The sequence below is a fragment of the Ambystoma mexicanum genome, chromosome 11, assembly GCF_040938575.1.
Source record: "Ambystoma mexicanum isolate Mex_15411 chromosome 11, UKY_AmexF1_1, whole genome shotgun sequence".
In the NCBI taxonomy this organism is placed as follows: Eukaryota; Metazoa; Chordata; class Amphibia; order Caudata; family Ambystomatidae; genus Ambystoma; species Ambystoma mexicanum.
The window spans coordinates 1,416,232,943-1,416,257,757 of NC_090934.1; the positions used below are offsets into that span (position 1 = coordinate 1,416,232,943).

General features: G+C 43.3%; 1 long non-coding RNA gene across 1 annotated transcript in view; it reads left to right on the top strand.

Annotated features, from left to right (window-relative positions):
• Nucleotides 1-24,815, top strand: part of LOC138504511 (uncharacterized) — an 806,190-nt gene that overhangs the window by 474,582 nt on the left and 306,793 nt on the right. The window contains exons 3-5 of the long non-coding RNA XR_011279850.1: nucleotides 19,127-19,266; nucleotides 19,390-19,458; nucleotides 19,565-19,643. This is a non-coding gene — a long non-coding RNA (uncharacterized lncRNA). The remainder of the gene's footprint in view (nucleotides 1-19,126; nucleotides 19,267-19,389; nucleotides 19,459-19,564; nucleotides 19,644-24,815) is intronic.

A 24,815-nucleotide genomic window follows, 5' to 3' on the forward strand; every position in this document is an offset into this window, starting at 1 on the left:
CACTCTCTTGAATTGAAATTGAGACAGTCTGGAGCCATCCTTGTGAAACCACAGAGGTAACCAGCCCCTTTCCTCGGACAGTTAAGTATTCCCCCTGGTGCAATCCGGGAAAACCCCTGGGTCCTCCCTTATCCCTAGAGAGATATCCGTGGCTCCTCTCCATTCCTGATCGGTCTTCAATCTTCTGCCAACAGGTGTGCAATTGTTAGCATACCATGAGGACGCAAAGACACAGAGATTGTTAATTGCGATCGGATCATTTGAATATTGAAGGCCATATTGAACATGTTGCCAAGTTTTAAGAATGAATACTCTGAGATGTAGGCATATTTAATGTGGGAAATTGGTTAACAAGAGAGGAACATGCGAATATTGGGTACACTATGTAATAAACTGAGGACTGGGGACAAAACTGTTGAAATACTATTTTGTTTTACAGAATGGGCCTCATTCCTACGGCACTAACCAATGGCGCTATTAACGCCTTGGTTGACGCCGTACCCGGACCGGCAGCGCCTTGGTGGATGGCGGAATTACCGCCCCATTCCAAGGTTGGCGGGGCGGTAATTCCCCAATCCCCATTTACCCTTCCCCATTCCCATTCTTGCCCCATAGGGCATAATGGGAGTGGGGAAGGCGTTAATTACGCCACCGTAAATTACGGTGGCGTAATTAACATCAAGGTCCCTTAGCGCCATGGTTTTTAACACCTGCTAAAAGCAGGTGTTAAAACCTCCATGGCGCAAAGGGAACTCGGAGTATGGCGGTAAGGGATTACCGCCACCGCTCTCGTTAGCGGTGGCCGCTATCCCTTACCGCCATACTCGGAATGAGGCCCAATGTGCTTAATTTAAGTGGAACCTGATGAAGAGCTGGAAGGGACAAGCTGGAAATATGACTGATATGTAATGGGCATGATTGGTTACATTGACCCTTGATTGGTTCACCTCCCTGACATTGAAACAAGGTTAGGCTCCTTGTGGATCTAGTTGTTTAAACCAAGAAGGTGTTTTTGATATGATTTGTTTCCTTTTAGGAAATGCCTCCTTCTTTCGGTAAAATGTAATTAAAATGTGGAAATTATCCACAGAGGCCGGCATCTATGCATTATACTGATGTGTGCCGATATCTGTTGTGGTCATGCACTGTTAAATGTTTTTTTTAGTGAAGCCATCTCCACTTTTTATTGATCCACAGGTTCACTACTGCATTCCCTACAAGTTTCACTTCATCCCTAGTGATGTCTCCATTCGTGTTCCACTTACTGATGGAAACCCCAATATGAAAAGCACCATAAAACGCAGACAAAAACTGAGCAACAATGGGCCTCATTACGAGCTTGTCGGTCCGGATACAACGGTACCGGTAAGCATGCAGGTACTGTTGTATTCGGACCGGGAAACTCTGAGTTGTGCTCGTGGGTGCCTTTCATTCTGCCAGGTCTCCCGCGAGCACAGCATGTCGGATGCACCGGCACCGTTTACACGGTGCCGGTGCATCCAACCTTCCCATTCCCATTGAGCCCCATGGGGCTCAAATGAGAATGGGGAAATACCGGGTCCATTAATGCCGTAACGACCTGGTAATTGCCCATTTCTGGGCGCCGGAAAAAAATGAATTCCCGGCGGCACCCGTGCCTGTATTACAGGCACAGCTACTGCCAGCCTCGTAATGAGGCCCATTCTCCCTTCCAGACACTGGCACATCCCTTTTTTGAAGACCACCTCATAGGCTGATTTGACTTTATCTGCCAGGGACCCCACAATCAGAGGTGAGGCCGCTGGGCACCAAGCTTCCACTGTGTCTCTGGGAAAAAGGTAATCTGGTCTTTGGAATCGGCATGCACTCTCTTAAAGTCCTGCATCTTACAATGAGACAAAAAATCATCCACGATATTTTGTACACCAGGAACATGTTTAGCCCTGAACCTTATGTTTGCCACCAATCAAGACAACACCAGCTACTTCCGCAACGTAAGGACCATGGGGAATGATGCCCTATGTTTTTGATGAACTGGGCCATAGACATGCTACTGAACTCATTCTCCCACGCTGCCAAGGTCGCAACAATGACGAAATATTTGAGAAACTGTATGTTTTGTACCAAACCTGTCTGGGAGCAATTTCCCGACCAGAGCGTAATGCATAATTTTGTAACCAGAATAGTCCCAAAGTCGACACTCCCAGCTTCATCAGTGAGTAGCCCCATGGTGCTGTACCTCAGTTGGTCCCTCTGCCATGAGAGTCTTGTCTGGTGATGCTTCTTTAAACCTCTCTGGTCACGGCCTGCAAAAATCCTGGAGAAAGTTGTGACTATGCAGCTCCATAATGGGGGCAAGGACTTGGTATCTTTGGGTCATAAGGATCTGGGAGAGGGGCTGGTCTTGGTCTTTCCAAGGATTTGATGTCATTGAATGGTCCCAGATCATACAATGAAAGGTACGGGGGAAGGTGTGTGTGCCTGTCTTTCAAACATGTCAGCCCGCAAACTGAAAAATGTACCGGCGCGGTTGTCATCCTGCCACAGACGCTTCAGAGTGGTGGCCTGTGGATTCTTGAAGGGCCTGGTCGTGTTTCATCAATACGGGGTGCACCTGCTGGGAGAATCGGGTTGTTCTTGCAGGACTTGATGGCGTTCATCAGCATGGCATAGGGCAGGGAGGAGCTTCTCAGCTGATAGTTCCAGATCCCTTTGGTGGAGTGTTTGGAATGTGATTTGCCCTTGGGGAGGGCCCCACTGCCCATTTCGGCCACTAAAGTGATCAAAACCGGCACTCACCAGAAGGCTCTAGGACGGAAAGAGGCACAGGTGCCGGGAGAGCGGGATCTAGAGGCACTCAGTGCAATTCCAGAGTCTTGGGCCTCCTGAGGGCATAGAAGCGAGAGCGGGCCCATTCCCGTTCCACGCAATGCGAGGGTGCAGAGTTAAATGGTCCACCAGGTCGGCAAGGTGGACTAAAATGTGAAATGTCAAAATAACAATGTTCTTGTTGCATTTTGGAGTTAATGAAGCCGGCCTATTATGTCCCAAAAAATCTCTGTGAGTCTCCTTGGCAACCCCTCGCCCTGCACAGCCCATGGATTCTTCACTGCACCTTTCTTTAGTAGTTGTCTTTCCCTGGCTAACTTGCTTTACTGTGAGAACACAAACGCCCCCAAAATCTCTACGGTTTTGCAATTAGTATATCATTTACACAAGCAGTGGCCATATTGGAGTTTGGGGTTTGTAGCAGACTGGGTGCCAGATTTTCTATTAGCTTGGGAACGACTTTACTGAGACAGTGACGTTCCTGTTGCTTTGCATTGCTTGTGGACACTTATAACTGTGCCCAGCTTGCACGCTCGACCGTTTGCATCTAAGCCTGAAAGCGGGCACAGGAAAAAGCCCATTTGAGAATTGTTTAGAATCGGATTCTAGTGTGATAAACTTCTTGCAGAAACTAGCAGCCTATGATGTAGTCACGTGGCGTGACGGCAACGTTCTTCCGTCGTGCTTTGTAAGAAATAAAGGGGGCTGTCCCGCGATACAGCAGTGCGCGCCGGATGCCCGATACGTGAGGATCTGTGTCCAGGTGTTCTTTCCAGGAACGGGGTGGGGCAAGGCCTACACACGGGAGTCGCAGGGAAATGCAGACCATAACATTGTCGACAAAGATGCAGCTGGGCAGGGGGAAGGTGCTCCGATGCTAATTACATCTCAGTCCACCTTATTTGACGCCTGTCAGGTGTATCAATCAACGCTGTTATGCAGTCACCGCCATTTTGAGGTCCCAATGACAGCGGCTCCACACGTGGAGTGCTTGTGCGCCGTGTTGACAATTTTTTAAACCAACGAGGGCCACAAACCACAGGCAGGGCTACAAGGGCCCTTTTCCAAAAAAAAGAAAAGTATGAAAGACACAGCCATGCACATTGTTCCCCGCTGCTATTCTGTTCCTATTCTCCACCTGGTAGTTGTATGCCGAGTCCATAGCGTACAGGGAGCTGGAATATTGCTGGGAAAGTTCCAGGGCCACAGAAGGGAACTTGTAGCAAAATAAACAGCACCAAGAATGCCGAAAGCTGCAGACCTGCGCCACTGTTGATGCAAACAAAAGAATGCTTCAGCAGCGTGCCATGCGACTCCCAGCTTGCCCTTATTTTGGTTGTCATGTATTTTAATTCACCGACCAAGGGATGTGCACTAAAGAGCAATCACCCCAAGTAAATCAACCAGACAATAATTTGTTTAAAACAATTAGAGCTCTCTGACCTCGCAGCGCTTTAAGGCGTCTATTAGAGGCTGCACAAATGGCTCATAACAGAACACAATGGCGGCAAATCAAGCGCCTTTCTGCAGTAAGTGCGGCAACGGTTCCATTTCGCCACGAGAAGGGCATTCATACACTGAGAAAAACAAAGCTGTCCAAAGGAACTGGCGCACGCTCACACTTAACGGAGGCAACCTACAAAGAAAATGGTGTCACCTGGAGCGATATGAAAAGCATTATTTCGCTGAGATCCGAAAAAACGTGTAATTACTTCTTTGCAACATTCTTTTAAATAGCCTTCGTGTTTTTTTTTTTATCCACTAGAAATTGAGGGGGAAAAAAGGCGTATACATCAAAATGGCTTTTCCCACTGTCTCGGTGTCCTTGGGCAGCACAATACAGGCAAACTTCTTTTTTTTTTTTTTTTTGTTCCATTCTCTCGACATCTTCCGCCTCCTCGGCCCCCCCACTCTCCGTGCTTTCTAAAGGCGAGTGGGGCTTGAATCGGAATTCTCGGAGCGCGACGCCATCTTAATAAGGAGATGTCGGCCTACCTTTCCCATCAGCTTTCATTGTTTGAGTTGTCAGTAATGACACTCGAGCTGAAATTGTACACGCGTCCGGCTAATTTGGTAATTATTGACACGGTGCGGGCCAAGAAATGATAGCAAACACGGAGAACTGTGGAGAAAGGATGAAAGAAGCGATGGGCCGGGCATTGTTGAATAATGGCTCGGATCATCTTGTTTCCTGAGTAGGCCGAGCAGGGCCCTTTTTTTTCTATTTCCCTGGCACATTTATAATTAATGCCCAGTAATGGTTCCAAATAATTTTCGGATTGGTGCCGTGTATTTGAGGAGGTTGAGGAAGCAGAGCCAGCGACACACAACCTGAACTGACCGCTAATGCTCTTTCAGACTCATCGCTTCCTATTTCCACCCCCCCACTTATCTAAAATTATAGTACCACCACAATTTTACACTACGTTGTAACATGTCTTATCTTTGACCAGGGTCCTATTTTTACCTTCAGAAATGCCATAGCTCTCAACCATTTATGTCGCAAAGGCGGGTGAAAACACCCGATTTTATTTCTGGCGGGTGAGAGGCCCATTGAAATGAATGGGCGTGCATGAGCCTTGGCGGGTGAGTCAGCTGTTTACAAGGCGGGTGACACTCGCCAAAAGCGTGTGAGTTGAGAGCTATGGAAATGCTAAGAATTGGCCCAAGAAGATGCAAACTTGCGGCTTTCCAAAATCTGCATTCCTTCTCCGATCTGCGGAGCAAGGTCGACACGCATATCAATGATTACAAACGCGCCCTCCCTCTACGTTGGATCAGCAACATTTGATTTCATTGCCGTTTTTGCAACATTTTTTGCTGCATTTATTCTCCCATGCCCCCACCCACTGCTGGCCCCACCCCCTAGCACCCTAAAACTCATATTTGAATGCACCCTAAACCAACCTCCCGAAAAAAAATGCTTTGACAAATGCAGCAAAATGGCTGCTTCATTAACCGCCGTGAAACGGCTGCGATCAGATGCGCCGAATCCTCTCCCGCACCCCCTTCCTTCTCTCTCCTGATGACTAATGCCCAGATAAATCTGTGCCCACTTTTTCCTTTCCTCTACCCCTTACTTTTTCTCACTCCACGCCAAACCACAGCTAGGATACCCAGGACGAGGGCACAGTACACCACTCAGACAAGTCTCAGCACCACAAGGCCAATATGGCCGTGCGATGATTGCAGTATACATTAAAATGCTATAAAGATGACCTGGCATAATGAAGCAGAATTGTGGCCACAAGGGCTTATTACATTGGATGTCCGGGACAGCTTCAGAACAGCACATGTTGCTGGAAATGAATTGCATCTTGGGGATGGATAACTTTAGACGAATTAGCCCCTACCAACACAATATTGCAATGGATTTTGCCTGAAGTGCGTGGAGTCAGAGGCAGAACGGGCGGTTCAACCTTTCTTAATTTCATGAGTCTTTATAACTGAACATTATGAAATGTCTTCCAACTGATGAAAAAACCCCAATAGACCATGGAATATTCTTCAAAATGGACATCAAATGCCCTGGAATACAGAGAACCTACCACATTACGGTAATAGCATAATTGACCTAAAAACATTTGACCTAAAACATTTGATCACATTTTTTTTACCTTTATTTCAGACAAATCTATTTTAATAAATATATATATATATATATATATATATATATATATATATATATATACACAAAGGAACTTGCGCCACATATGCTTACAATAAATCTGTCAGAAAGCAAATGTATAACTAATAGGGTTTCACTAAAAAAGTGCACTTACAATTAAATGCATATGACGCTACGTGTGTGTGTGTGCATGTGTGTGCGTGTACAGTGTGAGATATGTGCATTACACCTGAGCATTGTTAATGAAAGGAATTAAAAAGTTTATCTCATGATGTTCCCTTTTCCTCTTTGTAAAAAGTTTATCTCATGATTTTCCCTTTTCCTCTTTGTAAAAAGTTTCTCATGATTTTCCCTTTTCCTCTTTGTAAAATGTTTATCTCATGATTTTCCCTTTTCCTCCTTGTAAAAATGTGTATTCGATTTACAAGGCCCCTTTTGCATTCTCAGTAAGAATCCCAAGGGTTGTAGAATTTCTCCAGACTTACAGAAGTATTTGCCACCCCATTGTTTGGGCAGAAGTTAAGTGCAGAGAACAGGAATAAAATGTGATCACCCACCACATGTACCCGTGTGTAGGTATCGACCAGCAGCTGCACTCTGCCCATGATCATCTGTGCTGATCTGGTTATAAAGAATGTTTGTATAAGGTTATCCATGCACATGTGTTTAAACATCACACATGTACCTAACACTCCCACACATTCGATCCATCTTTTGTGACTCATTGACACCTTCTCCTGAACAGCCAAGAAGTAAAGTGTACTTCTTTTCGCAGCTCAGCAGCTACGTGCTCGCCTTGGAAGTAAGACGACACAGCGCAACAAAGGTTCGATCCCCGCGTCCACGCTCAGAAACCTCTCGGTATTAAGCGCGTTATAAATAACCTTTCATATCATATCATATCATACCTTTGGCAATGCTTTATTAAACAGTTCCTTTTCACAAAGACCATCAATGATGAGTCGTTGCCTAACTCCTTGCCCAAAGAAGGTTTACTTCCATGTTCACCAATACGTTCTAAAAGTCTAAAATTACTACATGTTTTTCTCTCCATAGCATAACTCTAAGGATCAAATTTTATATGAGCCCATAATTGGGCGGTGGGAACCTGTTACATGTAGACTTACACATAGGACGGTCCCGCCTCCCAGTTTTCATCATTTGCACGGTGGAGTGCAAAAGGTGAGGGTAAAAGGTGGCGTACAAGTTTGTACGCTGTCTTTTACCCTCCACCGTGCAAATTAAGTAAATGCTGCCAGACATGTACACATAACAGGATGCGTTTACAATGGATCCCTATGAATTCTGCCTGCTATTTGCTGGTGCAAAAAGCCAGCAGGCTCCATAGGGACTCCCAGCATTATCACCTACATGAAAATGCATGTGGGCGCAAACGCTGGAGTATGTGTATTCTGGGAGGAAGGGAGCGGCGTAAACAAATGTTACGTTCTGTCTGATCCATCAGCAATGGCTACACATAAAATCTTACTTCCATGACCATAATCCATTCACCTAAACTCAACTGTATAGTGGTATCTGACTCCTTCATCATCTCTCACCTACGTTCATCCTGGTTCACAGCTGACAATGCTCCACCTTTTCAGAAAGGCTTTCAAGATTTAAGACTACTATGGTGTCGATCTGCACAGGATAAGTACATTCTAACATAACATAACTCATAATTTACTGAGGAAACCCTTGCTGGCCTTTAAAGCTCAATTTAGCTTATTGTCTCTGTCACTCAGAGTTGGACCCCTGACAATCGCTCAAAATTTTTGCATCCACAAATTTTGTCAAACCACATGTATGATCTAAAACAGACACTTTGGGCCAAATTACAACTGAGGAGGTAAAGGGTTAACTGTGCCGGTAAAGGTGCCGGCGCCGTTAATCCCGTACCCCCTCATTACGAGGTTCCCTCGCGGGACCCGCTCTGGACGTCTAGTCAGACCAGACGTCCTTTGCGGGTTCCACGAGGGGACCAGCATGCTAACAACGGGCCTGTCATTAACGGGCCCGTTGTTAGCATGCTCCCCATTCCCATTGAGCCCTATGGGGGCTCAAATGGGAATGGGGATTGTCTGGGTCGGGGTTCCCTGAATGGGGAAATACTGGGCCCTCCAAAGTCGGAATGGCCTGGTATTTTCCCATTCAGGGACCACAGACTTAATAAGGGCATGGCTGTCTCCAAACTCGTATTGAGGCCCTTTGTTTCTTTAATTACTTCTTGTGAAGATCAGGAGAAGCAACAGGAGAACCATGTCCACGAAAAGTAAAATTACATCAAGCTGGCACTGTACAAGGTTTATACTATCCTGTTCTTTTCCAAATCAAAGTTAATACTGCGTGACTTATTATGAACACTAGAACGCTTTGCAAAGATGTAAGGACAGAAACTTAAAACGTGTTAAAACATTTGTCTTTCAAACTATGTGTCATGGGTGAATATATTTGGAGGTAACAAACCACCCACATTTGGGGTGTTTCTAAGTCATTAGACCTTGTCAGCAATCCACCCAAAAAAGTTTGTGTTCACACATGGCAGGGTCCTTTGACAGAGGTCAGACTGCCATCCTCTGCAGGGACATGCAATGTGCCCCACTTCCCTGCCAGGGGCTGGATTCTATTTGGTTGCTAGGTTAAACTCACTCAATCTTTTTGACCTGAAAGTTGAACAACATCCAAGAGGTTCGGCCTGGTCGAAATGCATCTCAATTCTGGAGATTCCGGTATCTGGACCGCAGATAGAATTATTTTCAGTGTTTATTGCTTTCCATCAAGCCCTACAATTTAAATAGCACAAGAAAAAATGAGAGGGACCTTGTACATTCATGTATCCCTCCACTTTTTTCTTTTCTCTTTCATGTGCAATAAAGTTAACGTAGGTGCAATAGCTTTATCAAGGGCATCACTTAACCCTAATTCATGTTTCATTCAGGGATTTAACCCGGTTATTACTACTGCAACAGACCGCATTAAACAGACATGGTTGACATTCAATACATGTAAACTAATGATTTAAGTATTGGTTGTACAATTTGCGAATTGAAATGTTTAAAATGGAGTACATACAGGCAAATGTAGGTGCCTTTTTGCAACCATGCGCATGAAAGAGTTTGCATATAGCTTAAAAAAATGTTATAATTTCCTTAAATTATCGTAATCATAGCAGGGACTACAATCAGGTGATTCAAACATCCAATTCTAATATAAGTTTTGTTTCTTTCCCATTGACCTGTTTTTTTACCGTATCATCCTTCCCCTTTACCCATCCTTCATCTCTGTCCTACACCAACACATGTCAAAATCACATTAATGCAATATATCATGTTGCTGTATCTGACAATATAATTTGTGTTTTTCTATATTATGTTTGATATCCATTATTGATCTAAAATTTGTTTTTTGATATTGCACAGCCCTGGTTTGAGAAAGGCACTGTTTAGATGCCGAAACACGTGTTACCATATAGGGCAATTTGGCAGAATTATTCTAGAATTGTGTGTGCTAATAAAACCGCAATTCTGGAACCACTGATCTTGAAGTGTGGTGCATTTATATGTAGGAGGGTCTATTAACCTACTTGTTTCATAGAGGCGGGGTCTTGGACCTCTATCTCTCCAGCAAGTGCGACACAGGTACAGTGATTGCAATACAATTTTGTGGACCAAGGTCGTGGAGTGTTACCAGTTGGCTTCAATGAACCCCCCCGCCCATTTATTCTGTTACAAGGAGGCAAAACACAATCAATCATAATTACTATGATTTGTTATTCAAACAGTAAAAGGCCCCCACAAGGTAGTGACAGAGATCTCTTATTAAGAAAACTTGAACCAAAATGGATTCTTAAATAAGACACAGTAGAAAATGGCCTAAATATCGCCAGTGAATGGAATCTATTCATACACTAAGTATTCATCAATCAGCGTGTTCTGGCATTATTTGTTCATGATCTGGCAGTTTTGATTTATTGGTGATTCAGTCATTTACTCAATTTCATGGTAACAGTTGTCCTGTACAGTACAGAGGCCGTGCATATTAATCTTCAGCTATTTGGCAGTCATCAGCTTTCTGAAATAGAAAATATCTTTGACCATCCTGGAATGTGGGATGCCAATGGCAGACGAATACACTGCCGCCTTTGGAGAGCTTTATTAATTGTACCATGCATGGCCATCTTTTGCTGGGGAGCAGTTACCCCTTCCTAAAATGGTGCCTTCAGCATCCTTGATACGCACAGACATGCGTGCACCGGGTTCTTCCAAGATTCACATCACAAATAGGGTGGATCAGGCTTGTTTGCACCTATTGCCTCAATCGAGGGCTTTCCTGAACTGTGGCAGACACCGATAACAACAGGTAGGATGCTGTCCAGATAACACTGGCCAGCCCTCACGCCGCCATTACCTGCCATTCACTGATTATAGAGCATAACATCCACACTCGGATTTAAAACATGAGCATAATGTTTTGTACACAAATCTGCACCAACTTTGGTGTGAATCTCCTTGTGGGATAAACATAAAATATTATTCTGTTTGTCCCTCTTTCTATTTTTACACATATAGGACGATGGAGAGTCCCCCCCCAGATGACCACAGGCATGCTAATCATACCACTGGGTCCTGGACATATGCTGAATACCTATATTGAAAGCTTAGCAGTAGCGAACATGCAGGAATCGGTAAGGCTACAAATAGATTATTGCCACTGCCTATAGTACATCTTACGGATGTATTGAGGACAAATTTGCCTCGTCTCTCTATTTCCATCTATAGCAACCTGGACTGCATCATTGAATTATTTCCTGATGTGCCATCTAAAAATCTCAGCCCTACACACATAGAAGAAAGGATAACCAGAATTGTGGTCTAATATTCTTTTTTCGATTTCTTGCAACAGAGGTCAGTTTTTAATTCTTGTGCATTTTGATTTTCTTTGGTTAATAGAACTTGACGGGAGATGAGCCTCTGAACGTTTTATTTATTATCATCTTGCATGTGTCCTGAAGACGGCTTAAAGGGTTCCATTATGTAAGGGACTAATGTTGTTCACACTGTCCTTCCCATTAAGCCAGAAACACATCTTGTTTTAGCAGTGGATTGCTATTTTGATATATATCATGAATTGCTCTCTCACTTGTGTCATTAACATCACCACAAATGTATTCATGCACTATTATTACTTGCATGTAGCATTGGAGGTTCTCTCTGCTTTTTCTGTATTTTGCTCTTACATCTGTGTAATTAAGTGTTTTTCCGCTTTCCGCAGAGTTTTTATATATGTTTTTCAATAACATGTTCTAGATATGATTCTGACCCATGAAACCGCTTATTTATGATAAGTAGTTTATGTATGGCCACACTATATCTGACCACCAATTGTGTGTAAATGTGGGGTAGCTTGTGTCTTGTTCATATCTTCACTTGAATTTCAGTCCAACATAAATCTTTTTTAACCCCTAGTTGCTTTATCATCCTTATTTGTCATCGATCAAGTCTGCACACGCTGAAATTCTTCTTCTTGTCTTGCTAATGGATCGGCTACGGTGGGAGGGCGGGGCTCACCTTTATATGCCTTTATGTCACCCAGGTGAAGCCACGCTGTCTCCCTTGGAACTTCACAGCTGAAGGGGTTATATTTTATATACAAAAGGGACCATTAAAACGTGGCTCATGCCACTTTCTAGTAAAATTCTTGATTCGGGCTAGCTCTCCAACATATAACTTGGGTGCCGACAGTAGTTTTATTGGGTTGGTTGTTGAATTTTCTTCTTCCGTGTTCACAACCCAACCCCCCTTGCGCTTGACTTGATCTGAAATGAAAGAAATGCTAGAGGTCATACATGACAAATAGTCATGCATTTCATCACCTAAGGTTTTAGCTACACTTTGGGCATCATTTCTACTCCTAGATTGAGGTATAAGGGGCTTTCACATACGTCGCCCTGTCACTTGTTCATGAGGGGTGAGGTGATGGTCTGATCCTGGCTGATTACGAAGGGCATATTAGGCCCGAGGTAGGCAATATAGCCATCCCTTCTTCAAAGTCAATTTAATCTCGGCAATACTTTTTTTTAAGGCCACTGAGTCTCTCCCATATCCTGTTCGCTTGCGGATCATAAGCAGAAGAAAATGTGTGTTTTTACTCAATAGAAGCCCCATTTGTTCCAATCGCTCATTAACAAAATGTTTCCCATTATCGGATCTCAGCACTTCATAGACACCCCATCTCGGGAAAACTTTGCCCACTAAAAACCTGCCTCGATCCACCTAGAGAAGGTACACACCAGCACTAATAGATACCTATATCCATTACATACTTGCAGCATATCGACATAGTCCATATGTAAATGCTGAAAGGAACCATTCAGTCAAGGTATTACCCCTCTAATTGTTCTCAGTGTATGGCCAGCAGTAAACCTTTGACAGAAAATGCAGTTTACCATAAATAGTGCAACGTGTTCCAACAAATTTGGAATGAACCACTCGTCCGCAATCGTAGCAGCAATACTCTCCCTAGTTACATGCACAGGGTAATGCAACTGTTCAAGCGCAACCTTTAATAATGCTACTGGAATCACCGGCTTTACAGTGGTGTCTTCTTGCCATAATGCTTCTGTGGGGGATAAAGAACACCCCCCTTGGTTTCCACAATTCCTGCTCTTCGCGCAATGCACTCCCTTGAATCTCCCTTGGTGGGGTTATCAATTATTTATTAAACCTTCTTGCACTAAAATGGTTGTGACTACTTTTTCTTTTATATTCTCAGTATCAAAACTTGAAATATCTGGGAGAATATGCAACCATTTTGGCTTCTGCATCTGCGGCTTCGTTCCCGCAAGAGTTAGTCTGTTCGTTTAGTGTGCGCTGCACATTTAATGGCCGCTATGGCCACTCAGAGTTGTAGTGCCTTAATAAGCCTATCCAATAAGGATGCGTGCTGCACTGGAGTGCCATCCACACTGAGGTAGCCCCTACTTTTCCAACATGCAAATCCTGCATGTACGGTTGACGTCACGTAGGCGGAGTCACTGTACACTCTCACTTCTTGTCCTTCGTGTTTCTCAAGCGTGACAATGAGCACTACTAATTCTGCCGCTTGCGCTGAAAAGTGAGACATAGCCTTGTACTTGCTACAACTTCAAATTCTCTATTTAATCTATGCCTCACTACTGCGGTGCCTGAATAGCTTTCCCCACAGGTCTGATACATTTTCGGAGAAACCATCAATAAAGAGAATTTCCCCTCCTGCTAAAGCATTTTCCTTCACACAGGGTATATCATCATAAAATTCAACATAATTCTCACAGTCATGAACATGGTCACCTTCTTCTATTGGCTCAGCTATAAATGTGGCGGGATTGCCTATTTTACATCTTACAATCTTATTCATTGCGTTAGAAATCATTACCTCCTAAGCTGAAGCTCTTTGGGATGTTAATGTGCCTTTGGGTTTCTCTAAAATGGCAAACGGAGCATGCTCCACAAAGAGGGTCATAGATCAGCCCATGGCAATACTTTTGATTTCTCAATCGCGAACACGGCAGCAGCCAATGATTGTTCACAAGGAAAGTGCCCTCTCATAACTCTAAAATCCCACTGTAATATGCTAAAGGTTTATATGCCAATGTAGCTCTCTGCATCAGCACTGCTGTCATGACTGTCCCATTTGTGTGTGAAAACAAATAAAATTCCTCAGCATAATTGGGAATTCCTAAAACAGGGGCTGTACAAATCACTTTTTTCAGCTCCTCAAACCCTTCCTCCATTTCTTCAGTCCATTCTATTTTTACTTTTGCCACCTGTGCTTTCTTTAGAGCTTGCAGGAGTGGTCTTATATATGTACTATAATGAAACACCCAGGCTCTTACATAGTTGCATAACCCCAAAAATAGTTGCATCTGTTTCACTGTGTTTGGTTTTGACATTTTCATAATCGCCTCGGCTCTTTCAGGTGTCACTTTCTTTCCTTCATCGAAATCAATTGACCTATGTATAACACCTATTCTTGACAGCATTGTGACTTCTCCTTGTCTACCTTATATCCCTTATAAGCTTGAATAGTCATCAACCAAAGAGAATCTTGTCTGCACTCATTTTCTGTGGCTCTACAAATTAAAATGTCATCTACATATAGTATCACCATACTCTTAATATTCATATTGCCTAAATCCATCTGTAGGACTCTATTAAAGATCAATGGGGACTCACAGTACCCTTGGGACAAACAAGTATGTTTCAGTTTCAGTCAGGTTTGGCGGAACGTAAACTACATCAAGTCTTGTGAGTCTTTTGCAACGGGATTGAGAAAAACACATTTTTCTAATTTATCACTGTGAAATATCGAGCTTCCACTGGGTTACTACTCAGTATCGCCACCGGATTAGGAACTAAAGGAAACTCTGCATCTACAATCTGGTTAATTGGTCTCATACCTTGTAGAAATCTCCAGAATCCTTCATTACATTTTTTCAATCGGGTACACCGCAGTATTACACAATGATTCTGATGGTACAAGAATCCCTTGTTTCATCAGTGATTAAATGATCTGGATTATACCTTCATCAGCTTCTCGAGACATGGGGTATTATTTTGCTCGAGGTAAAATCGCTCCTGGCTTAAGCTTTATTTTAACCTCTCCTATTCTCTTTAATAAACCTTTGTCACAGGGGCCTGTGGTCCAAAGGACGCTTGCCACCTTTTCAATGTCCTCCTGAAAAAATGCTGGACGTTGCAGCATTATCGCTATTCACTGTGGGACTTCCCTCGTTTCTATCCTTATCCAGTGTGTAATGCTCATAAAGAACACAACTTCATCATCTGTTTTGTCTTCCCTTAATATGCCGTCATCAGTTATGTCAGTCAATCTGTACCCTTCCTCGAGAGCTATTACTGTTCTCTATGGTCTACAGGTTCCTTGGGAGAAAGAAAATATATATCTGCGGATAAAAGTCACACATATAGTGAGTTTCCTCTATAGCAAGCCCTATAGCTCTGGTGGGCTTTGTGTTTTTAAGAAGACTCGATCCTCTAATATATATATTTTTGGTTGTTTATTATTATTTTTTTGCGTCCTTGCTTTGACCACCACCAACATGCAGAGAAAAGGAGCCATCAGGGTGAGATGATCCCAGTTACAACATGCTAGTTTATGCAGTCCGGTTTTAGCCTTTCAGATCTAATCACACTCTCGTAGACACCTTCACTTCTAGTTGTTGCCTTTTTAGGCTGTTTGTTCTAACATTGAGTGTGTTTGATTCACAATTAACTGTATATTTTGTATAGAGTCAGGGACAGTTTCTTGACCTATCCCTCTTAGATAGGCGTTGCACCATCCGCAGTCTAGGGAAAGGCACCCCTGCTAGGGCTAGGGTGTCCTTCCTGAGGGCCAGAACAACTCATTATCTTGAGTGTCCCTGTGTGATTACCCCAAAGTTGCTACAATCACTTGTTTTGACTTTTATCCGCAGATATATATTTTCTTTCTCCTAAGGAACCATTCCATTGTGTACCATTACTGTTTTTTACGGTTAGGGAAGGCAGTAGTAATTCCGGCTTTTTTCAGCCCAATAAACTCTTTTGTTATTTGTTCTCCATGGTCTACCTTCATCATCTACTCCTTCGAGCATTGCTATTTTCCTTCGTACTGTGACTGCTTCCAATTCTATTGGGATAGTGTGCCCCCCTCTTTGTCCATAGGTATTCACGTTTTAAACAAGAACCCATCAGGTATCCTCACAATTTTTCAAGCCAGCTCGCCATGTCAGTAGAATGCTCACTCCATGTAGAAAAATCTCTGGATCTACTTAAACGCCTCACAGAGTGACTTGCCCTGTGAATGCAAGTATACATTCTCCCACGTTTATATAGTGAATTCCTGGAGTGAAGCAGACTATTCCTTGGTCAGTAAATGAAACTGTCATGTTTAGTTTTGTCACTAAATCTCTTCCCAAAAACCTGACCAGTGCCTGTTGTGAATATAACAAAGGAACAGACATGTCACACTCTCCTATAGAGACTGGTAATTCATTAGTAAAAGGAACTTGACTTGTAGCTCCATAGTACCCTTGAGCATTCATGGCAATTCCTGACATTGGATATTTTCCCTCTCGTATACATGAATGAGTTGCTCCAGTGTCTATAAGAAAAGAAAAACATTTGCGTCCTATCGTCACATCGACCCTTGGTTCCTCTTCGGGGTCTGGTGTCACAGATAGTACTGAACATATCAAGTCACCCTGTGAGCTGTCCTATTGTGGGTGCAGGCTCATCCCTGTGAAAAGATTCCCTCCTACCACAGTGACACCTCCTATTCTGGGTGTCAATATTGTCCTGTGTTTGCATAATTCTGTGTCTGCAAAGGGGCTTGTTGTGACTGCCCTTGTGGTGGATTCATTTGCACTTGTTCTTGTTTTTGCACCTGCAGCACTCGCAGCACTTGTGTCTGATACAATGTCTGATCTTGGGTGAACCCTTCTCTAGTATGTGTGCTCTACGGTGGAGGATAAGCTGTCCCCATTCTTGAAAATTGACCATTCTCTACATTCCCTTGGCTCCCACATACGGGTGCAATGTGCCCTGTCATCCCACAAGTCCAACATACTAGGGGTGCCCATCTGAAAAGCTCTACTTGCGCACTCTGGTTCCCATTTTGCGCACCTTGAAACCCACCTTGATTATTTTGAAATCCTCCTCCTCTTCCTCTATAGCCTATACCTCTGTCTCGTAGCACAAACCCATATGTTAATTGGAACAGGAGATGATCTTCAGAATGAGGAGCGACCTGAATGGCCTGAACAAGTCTATAGAATGGAACAAGATAGAAAACTGACCCTCTATTTATAGGGCTTATCTAGGGGTTATCTAGTTAATACTCGGGTTAGAACCGGTCCATCATTAGCCATGTGATCATAACTGAAAACATGAGCATGCAACTTTACCCTAGCGAGCCACTTATCAGATCTCCTACTGGACCCATATCTATGTAGATACTCAGTTATGGGTGCACAGGGTAGGAGAGTGAATAACTTTGGCCCATAGAGTTATTCGCTCGAGTGATCTTGAGCCTGTCCCACTCCATTTTCCATTCCTCATATTGGACTAGACAACGTTATGTTAGGGACTATCTCTGTACCACAGTATTCTGTTTAAGAGGTGTGCCCAATTGATGCATAGTAACACTGTGTTTTTTTTTAATAACAATTTCATCTGTTAATACCACTGTGCTTGATTTGACAATGGCCCTCATTACAACTCAGGCGGTGGACCATGGTGCTATTAGCACCATGGTCCATGCCGGATTCCGCCATGGTGGATGGCGGAATTACCGCCCCATTCCAAGGTGAGTGGGGCGGTAATTCCCCATTCACCATTTGCCCTTCCCCATTCCCGTTTTTGCCCCATAGGGCATAATGGGGATGGGGAAGGCGCTAATTACGGCACCGTAAATTACGGTGCCGTAATTAGCACCAAGGTCGCTTAGCGCCTTGGACTTTAACGCCTGCAAAAAGCAGGCGTTAAAGTGTGAATCAGGCGTTAAGGGTTAACGGCGCCGACGGCGCCGTTAAACCCTTAACGCCTGAGTTGTAATGAGGGCCAATGTGTTGAGAGACATTGTAATTATGCTCCAGATACTTCAGCTCATGAACCTGCCTAGGATTTCATTGTAACTCTGCAGAATAAACAATTTGTAATAACTCTAGGTGAAAACCAGTAAATATGAGAAAGCACCCATTACTACACCGGGGCACCCTGGTTTTTTGGAGATGCATACACAACATTTTAATGATGCCCCAGGCGAATGGATTGTTGGGTCATGTGACTATTTATGTGACTAAGGTACACAATGGACCATAGCGCTCAGAGGGTCGCCCCTCCTATTTCCTTGGGTATACTCAGGATTTACCCCATTTCACAGCACATACAAGATGATTAGCCATGTTTATGCATAGGTCTGCTCCCCAATGGGAGCGCTGCTCGAATAGGGCTTTACCATTTACTAGGCTCCATTTAATAATGGCGCCTGTTGCGTCCCCTCCATCGGGATGTTTCTGGCGTACTGCCAACACAGAGAAAGGACTTCCCGGGTGCCAGGTAACCATAATTACCCCACGATTACACTGCGGCTTCCTTACTAACAGACAGCAGACGGCCGAGGTCAAGATTTACACTCCAGATGGTGTCAGTAGCAACAGAGGAAGAACACCGTTATCTCTCCTCACAGACGTTGTGTAGGCGAGCAGAACCATTTCGCAGCATTGAGCCACCAGGTCTATGGACTCCAGATTTATTTCTAGGTAACAGCTTTCTACGTGGGTACTCTCCAGGGGTACTCTACCTACGACGCACTGCCCCTAAAATCAGACATATTTTATGTTTTTCCTCGACAGGGCGACCTGAAGCCCTTTTTCTTCAGGTGCAAGGCTTTCAAGTAGAGACTACTTTGCAGTTTCAGTGATCCCATGAGCGATGTGGCCACAGGTATTTGTTCACACGAAATTTGCATGATTATGTATGCATGTAGATATTTTCACTTTCTACTCTTAATTTGAGGAAAGAAGATGTAGACAATGGCTCTGTTGCTGTTCGCTAGGCACAATTTGCATGCCCCACATGGGGGCACCAGGCACTGCCAGCATTTCTAGTTAGCCCCATAAACACCTACTTTTTTGTGTGTTTTCCACTTTAGATGACCAGAATACCTCGCACCACCAAGGCTTGGGTCTCCCTAAAGACGTTCAGCCCTACTTAAGGACACTGACTTCTCTTACATGCCGTTTTGGAAAGACTTCTCTCAAGCACAGCATGGCCAGCAAGTTCCCACCTCAGGTGGGTAGAACACTTACTTTGTTTACACCTACTTGTTTTTCCCTACCCTACTATGTTCTGTGAGCCACGCGTCCAGTGAGCATATGGCTAATCAAACCTTTGTTTTTTTTTGCATCCACACAGTAGGAACACTCCTAGTCCCTCCCACAGTTTAACAGAAGGATTGTGCGCACCCACATGAACCATTCTGAGGTAAATTGTTTAGCCTGGGAGTGTGATTTGTTGTCCATTTAGTGAACTTATAGAGACCAATAATAGCAGTAATAGCTTACAGAATCTATCTCTTTAACCTGGACAGGTCATGTTTGTTTGTCTACCTTCACTCAAGCTGGAAACAGAATAGGAATTTGATGCACATTACTTCCTCCTGATGAAAGGTCTGTACATATGACTTTTTAGAACTGAAACATGTTGAGACTAAATGTCTCTGTAGAACAACAGAGTCAACACACCAGCATCAATTGTTAAAGATATTAATGATTGTAAACTATGATTTACCATTCCTTGACTTTTTCCTATGCTCGGATTGAAGGTTTACCACCTATAGGCTATACGTCACTATTTTTATGACAGACTGTTTGAATTTATGTCTAATGATTTAATAATTTTATGAATGTTCTAAATAATTCAAACTATTGGTTGTTTAATGTTTCACTTATGACCTGTCTAGTCACGTTGTATTTTCTTATATTTAAAGATAAACCCATATCCACCTTGATCCATCGGGCGCAGATTACTCGGCTGCGATGTACTCATTGCTTCCTGCATTCCTAATCCTTCTCCGCTTGTCAATGCCACCACTTTTATAGCAAATTCTGACAATTCTTTCTGAACTACCTTGGCTTCCTCAATTTTACTATTCTCATCTTTTTTTCTTATTTTTCTCTTGTAATAACTGGCAATGGTGTACTATTGTCAGCCGTATCTCAGCCCAAGGCTTCACTTCCATCCCCACTTGTTTCTTCATTTGTCTTTTTACTGGCTCAGGCATCCCCTGACATACAATGTGGTAAATAATGCAGCCGTCTTTTCACACGGCTTGCAAGGTTCAAGTTGCCATTTCTCCTGAATATCCTGAATGTAAGCAATAGGGTCTTCATCTTCCTTCATCTTACGTGGAATAATCACACCCATATCTGATGTGTCAGGATACTGTACCCTGAGTGGCCTCCAAACATCTGCCTTACAATTATTAAACAGGGCTCCATCAGGTGCTGTGTTATGTGCAGTTGCAATTGAATATCCTGCTCTTCTCCATATATCATCAGCCTCTTCCCCAAGAATAGCTTCCAGGAGACCTTGTATGTCCACTATGGCCAACGTATTTCCTCCTGTCATTTTGTCAAATTCGTATATCCATTTCTCAGCGCCCGAAGTCAAACTCAGGACCGTACACCTTCAATTATCCTTGTCCATCTGCGGCCATGGATTACTGTGGTCTTGCTCCCCCTTTTCCAATAAGGGAAAATGAGTGTATCCCCTCCCAGAGTCAGATCACACTAACAGTCTATCCCTGGCATGGATGATCATCCCAGTCTGTCTGCTTGTGGGTAATGAGCTTAACCTGCTCACATATGGTGGCGATTGCATCTTTTCACTACGCGATCGTCCTCGGGGACGCTCAGGATATGCTATGGGATCTGGCGTTCTATCTTTAGGTTGTTCCAAATCAGACCATCTTACTTCTTTATCCATTTGCAGGCTTCCTTCGGGGGCGCATGTGCTCTCCCCTCCTACCTCCAGAGTGGACTCTCTCTCCTCGTCTGACATGTCTTGTCACCAACTAGTGTGACTATCATCCCCTTCACACTTATCCAGATTCAGTCTACTTAAAGACAATGCTCGACATTCGTCACTGAACAAGCTTCTCTTCTCTCTTCGTGATTGAGGCATTGGGGATCAAACATCATTCCCTCAAGTCTCATACTCACCATTTCATCTTAACTGTTGATAGACCTTGTCGATCCTTTCTCCAATGCTTTCCGCATCAAATGTTTCTTCATCTAACACAACTCTAGACATTGTTTGTGTAGCTTCCTTAGTCAGAAGGAACTCTTCTATTCTGTCCCATCGTATTTCTGGATTTGGCCCTACTGATTACTTACGACTGAGACTAATATGAAGACCCCTTGTCTCCTTTTTCGTTCCATTTCTTCATCTACTTCTCTTCACTTTCTCACACCTCTTCTAATTCTTTCTTCCTCTTTCCTTCATTCTTCCCCTCTCCTAATTCCTTCCCTTCTTTTGTATTCTTCCCTTCATCTCTGTAATATTTCATCCCTTAGTCTTTGCACATCCTCCTCGCCTTTCTTCCTTTCCTCTCTATCCCTCTCTTCTATCACTCTCTGTCTATTGTCATACTTTCTTTGTTCTTCTGCATGTTCTTCTTTCCTTTCTTGCTCTTCCTGATACATCCATTTTCGTCACTCTCCGCTCTTCCTTTTCTGCTTATCTTCTCTTAGTGTTTTCTCTTGTTCTTTATCCTTTCTTTCTTGTTCACCTTTGCCTTCTCTTTGCTTAACTTCCTCGATAATCTTCCCATCTATTTTTATAATATCTGTCCTCGCATCCATTTGTTCGTTCTGCACAAGCGCTATCTCGTCAGCTCTGTCCTTCTCTCTTTTCCATCTCTTAATCTCCCTATCTGACAGTTTTGACCGCTCACTTCTTTCTTCTTTATATTGTATTATCTTATAGATTTCTTCTTTTCACTTATTCTCCTCTAGACTATCATCACAATTTTAAGCTGGGGGTTTGTATATCGGATTACGATACCTCGTCGCTGCTTTCAACTCCTTTAAAGGATATAACCCTATTTCAACACCTTCCCCCTTTCGCTGATTGAGCATTCACGCCTCAGGTGACGGATCTTCCCTTTCTTCTTGGTACATCTTCCAGAGCTCTAAAAATTGCTAATCTTTTCTCTAATTTCTTCCCTGTGTACGCAGTGTGCAAGTATGTGGTCATGTGTTGCAATACTGCTTTAGACAATGATCCCCCTTGTGGCCATGGCATGAACATTTGATCTGCCGTGCCTTTCACCCATTCCGCACTATACTGTTTGAGCTTAGGCATCTGCTTTGGTAAGGTTTTGCATAAGTGCATCAAGGGAGTGTCTCCCATAATGATAAGTCTAAATTGACTGTCAATACTTACCAGACTTGTTTTAAATAACCTTTATACTTTTACTTAAATAAGCACTTTTCAACATTTATTAAAGCAACAAATATGAGCTCTGCACCATCAATCGCTTGGTCAAACCTCTAATTTCTTAATTGGCTATTTCTACCTTTTGATTGGCACCAATCACTTTGCTTTTCTCAATCACTGTTGCTCTTCAACTTTTTCAATTTCTTCACAGCCTCTATTGCTCTGTGATATTTTTACTCAACAAACAACATTCAGACTAGTCATCATTACACATTTATAAACATCTTGAGCACCTTTTTCTCTCTCACCTTTACTTCATACCCTATGCAGGGTTTGAGACGTCACCTTAACTTAATTCTAATTACATGTTTTATGTTTCTGCTCTACCCCCATTGGGATTTAAAATGTCTCCTTCTGAAACTCTCTTGCATCAGGATTCCTAGGCGCTACCTTTTCTTCTCTCAATATTTTCCATTACTCAAAAATGATCACAATCCCAACCCCTTGAATTGCCATTCCCCTTAGTCTACTCACCATTCTTTTGTTAATTGACTCGAGGCCTTCGGTATTGACTCCTCCTTCAATCCAACCACTTCGCATTCCGTCCGCAGAGCGCCCATGGAAACCGGGCAGGGATTTCGTCCCAAGGGGGACCTTCCCACCGTCTCGGTTCTTCTTGCAAGTTTATTTCCGCGATCTTCCAGCCAATGGCGCATGATGCCCGATCGTCCAAAAGGCTGGGGACAAACTCGTTTTTCAACCATACGCTCCACTACCATGTGAAATTATGGCTCTTTAGCACCGTGCATGTAATGGATGGCTTCACAGAATAACTCTGAGTCCAAATAATTGAAACAACTCAGGAAGATGGCAAAGGTTGCTGTTTTATTAACAATTATCTAAAACAGAGAGGTTACAACGGACATAAACGAACATTAGCTCTCGTACATTTTCTCATTAAACATTGACTTTGTACTAAAAATTCATCAGAGGTGATGTCATCCTACATAGCAAATAAGAAAAACCTACAAGCGAGTATATTTGATTGAAGGGGAACATCTAAGTATACATTCCATAAGGACTAGGATTCTGATGGGCTGCCCTACTGTCAGGTGGATCACTTATGTCTAACTCTAAACCATGTCATCTTCAATACTATTAAGTACACAGTTTATCATTGGTTCTCAAACTATAAGGCCATTAGTTATACAGCCCTCTAAAATTGGTTGGCATGCTTGTGCCATGTCTGGAACATTTGGTTCACTTAGCAGCACGTAAGCTCAGACCCAGGTGCAGGAGGTGGACTTGACTTTACCTCTGTACCCAATAAGCCCAACATCTTTCATCACCCATGCCTTCTGCCATGAAGGTCCCCTATTGAACTTGGCCTCGCAAAGCATCCTTGTCTTTGAGAATATATGGGAGTACAGGTTCTCACTATCGTTCTTCTAGGACTCCAAGCTCAACTCTATTTCCATCCATGGCTCACGTGACAGGAGACCACGATTTGGTCTATTCTGCAGCATTTACATTTATTAAATTAATAAAACTTGGCATTCTGAGTGTTCTTTCTTTGCCCCTTAATGGGGGATGATTCATCCTTCTAAGGTTTATTGCTTTCAATAATAGATAACCAACCTTGGCTGCTTCTGTTTTGATGCCAGGCCAGACAGCCTCGCCAGGCACTTCTACTATTTCAGCTTATTCTTGCTGCGACAAAATTCTCCGTCTTTCCTATCCATGGGTTCTGGCTTACTAAAATTCATGACACCGATGTCGAGCTTCTATACAATGGCGGCTTCGCCTGAAGTCTATTCACTACATATAGCCAGCTTCTGTGATGACTTGTTCTACTGGAGGTTCAGCATCTGCGCAATTATTGAATGGTTGATATTTTGTAGCACTTAGCACACGTGCATTCTTCTTCTTGCACGTGAAAGTTTACTCGTTTCTTAACGACTTCATCAGGTTCTGTAAGGTCAATGCATTTTCTTCAACCAGTATTCTCAGGGCGTCACACTTGTCTCTTGTGACATCACCAGCTACTCTCTTTTACTCCTTTTCATATTCCTTCAAGGATTTCCTCCCTCAGATTGTCATCTCTTCAGGGATACATTCGATAGAGTTTCCTCAGTGGATACTTTTTTTCAAAGACTTGAAGCTGTATTGGAACAACTGCTGGTGTCAAACATGGCACAGTCTCAGACTTCCAACGTATAGGAGGTAGGGGGCGTGATTTCCTGCAGAGGCATGCAGCTGCTCCTCTACACATGAACCTGGATCGAGGTTAGAGCCCCCCAGCTGACACATCCCTCGATTCAGTAGCAACGCTTGGCTCCTGCAATTCTTTGGAACCAAATGCTCCCGAATCAAGCCTCTCCCTAATGCCCGGCCTATTC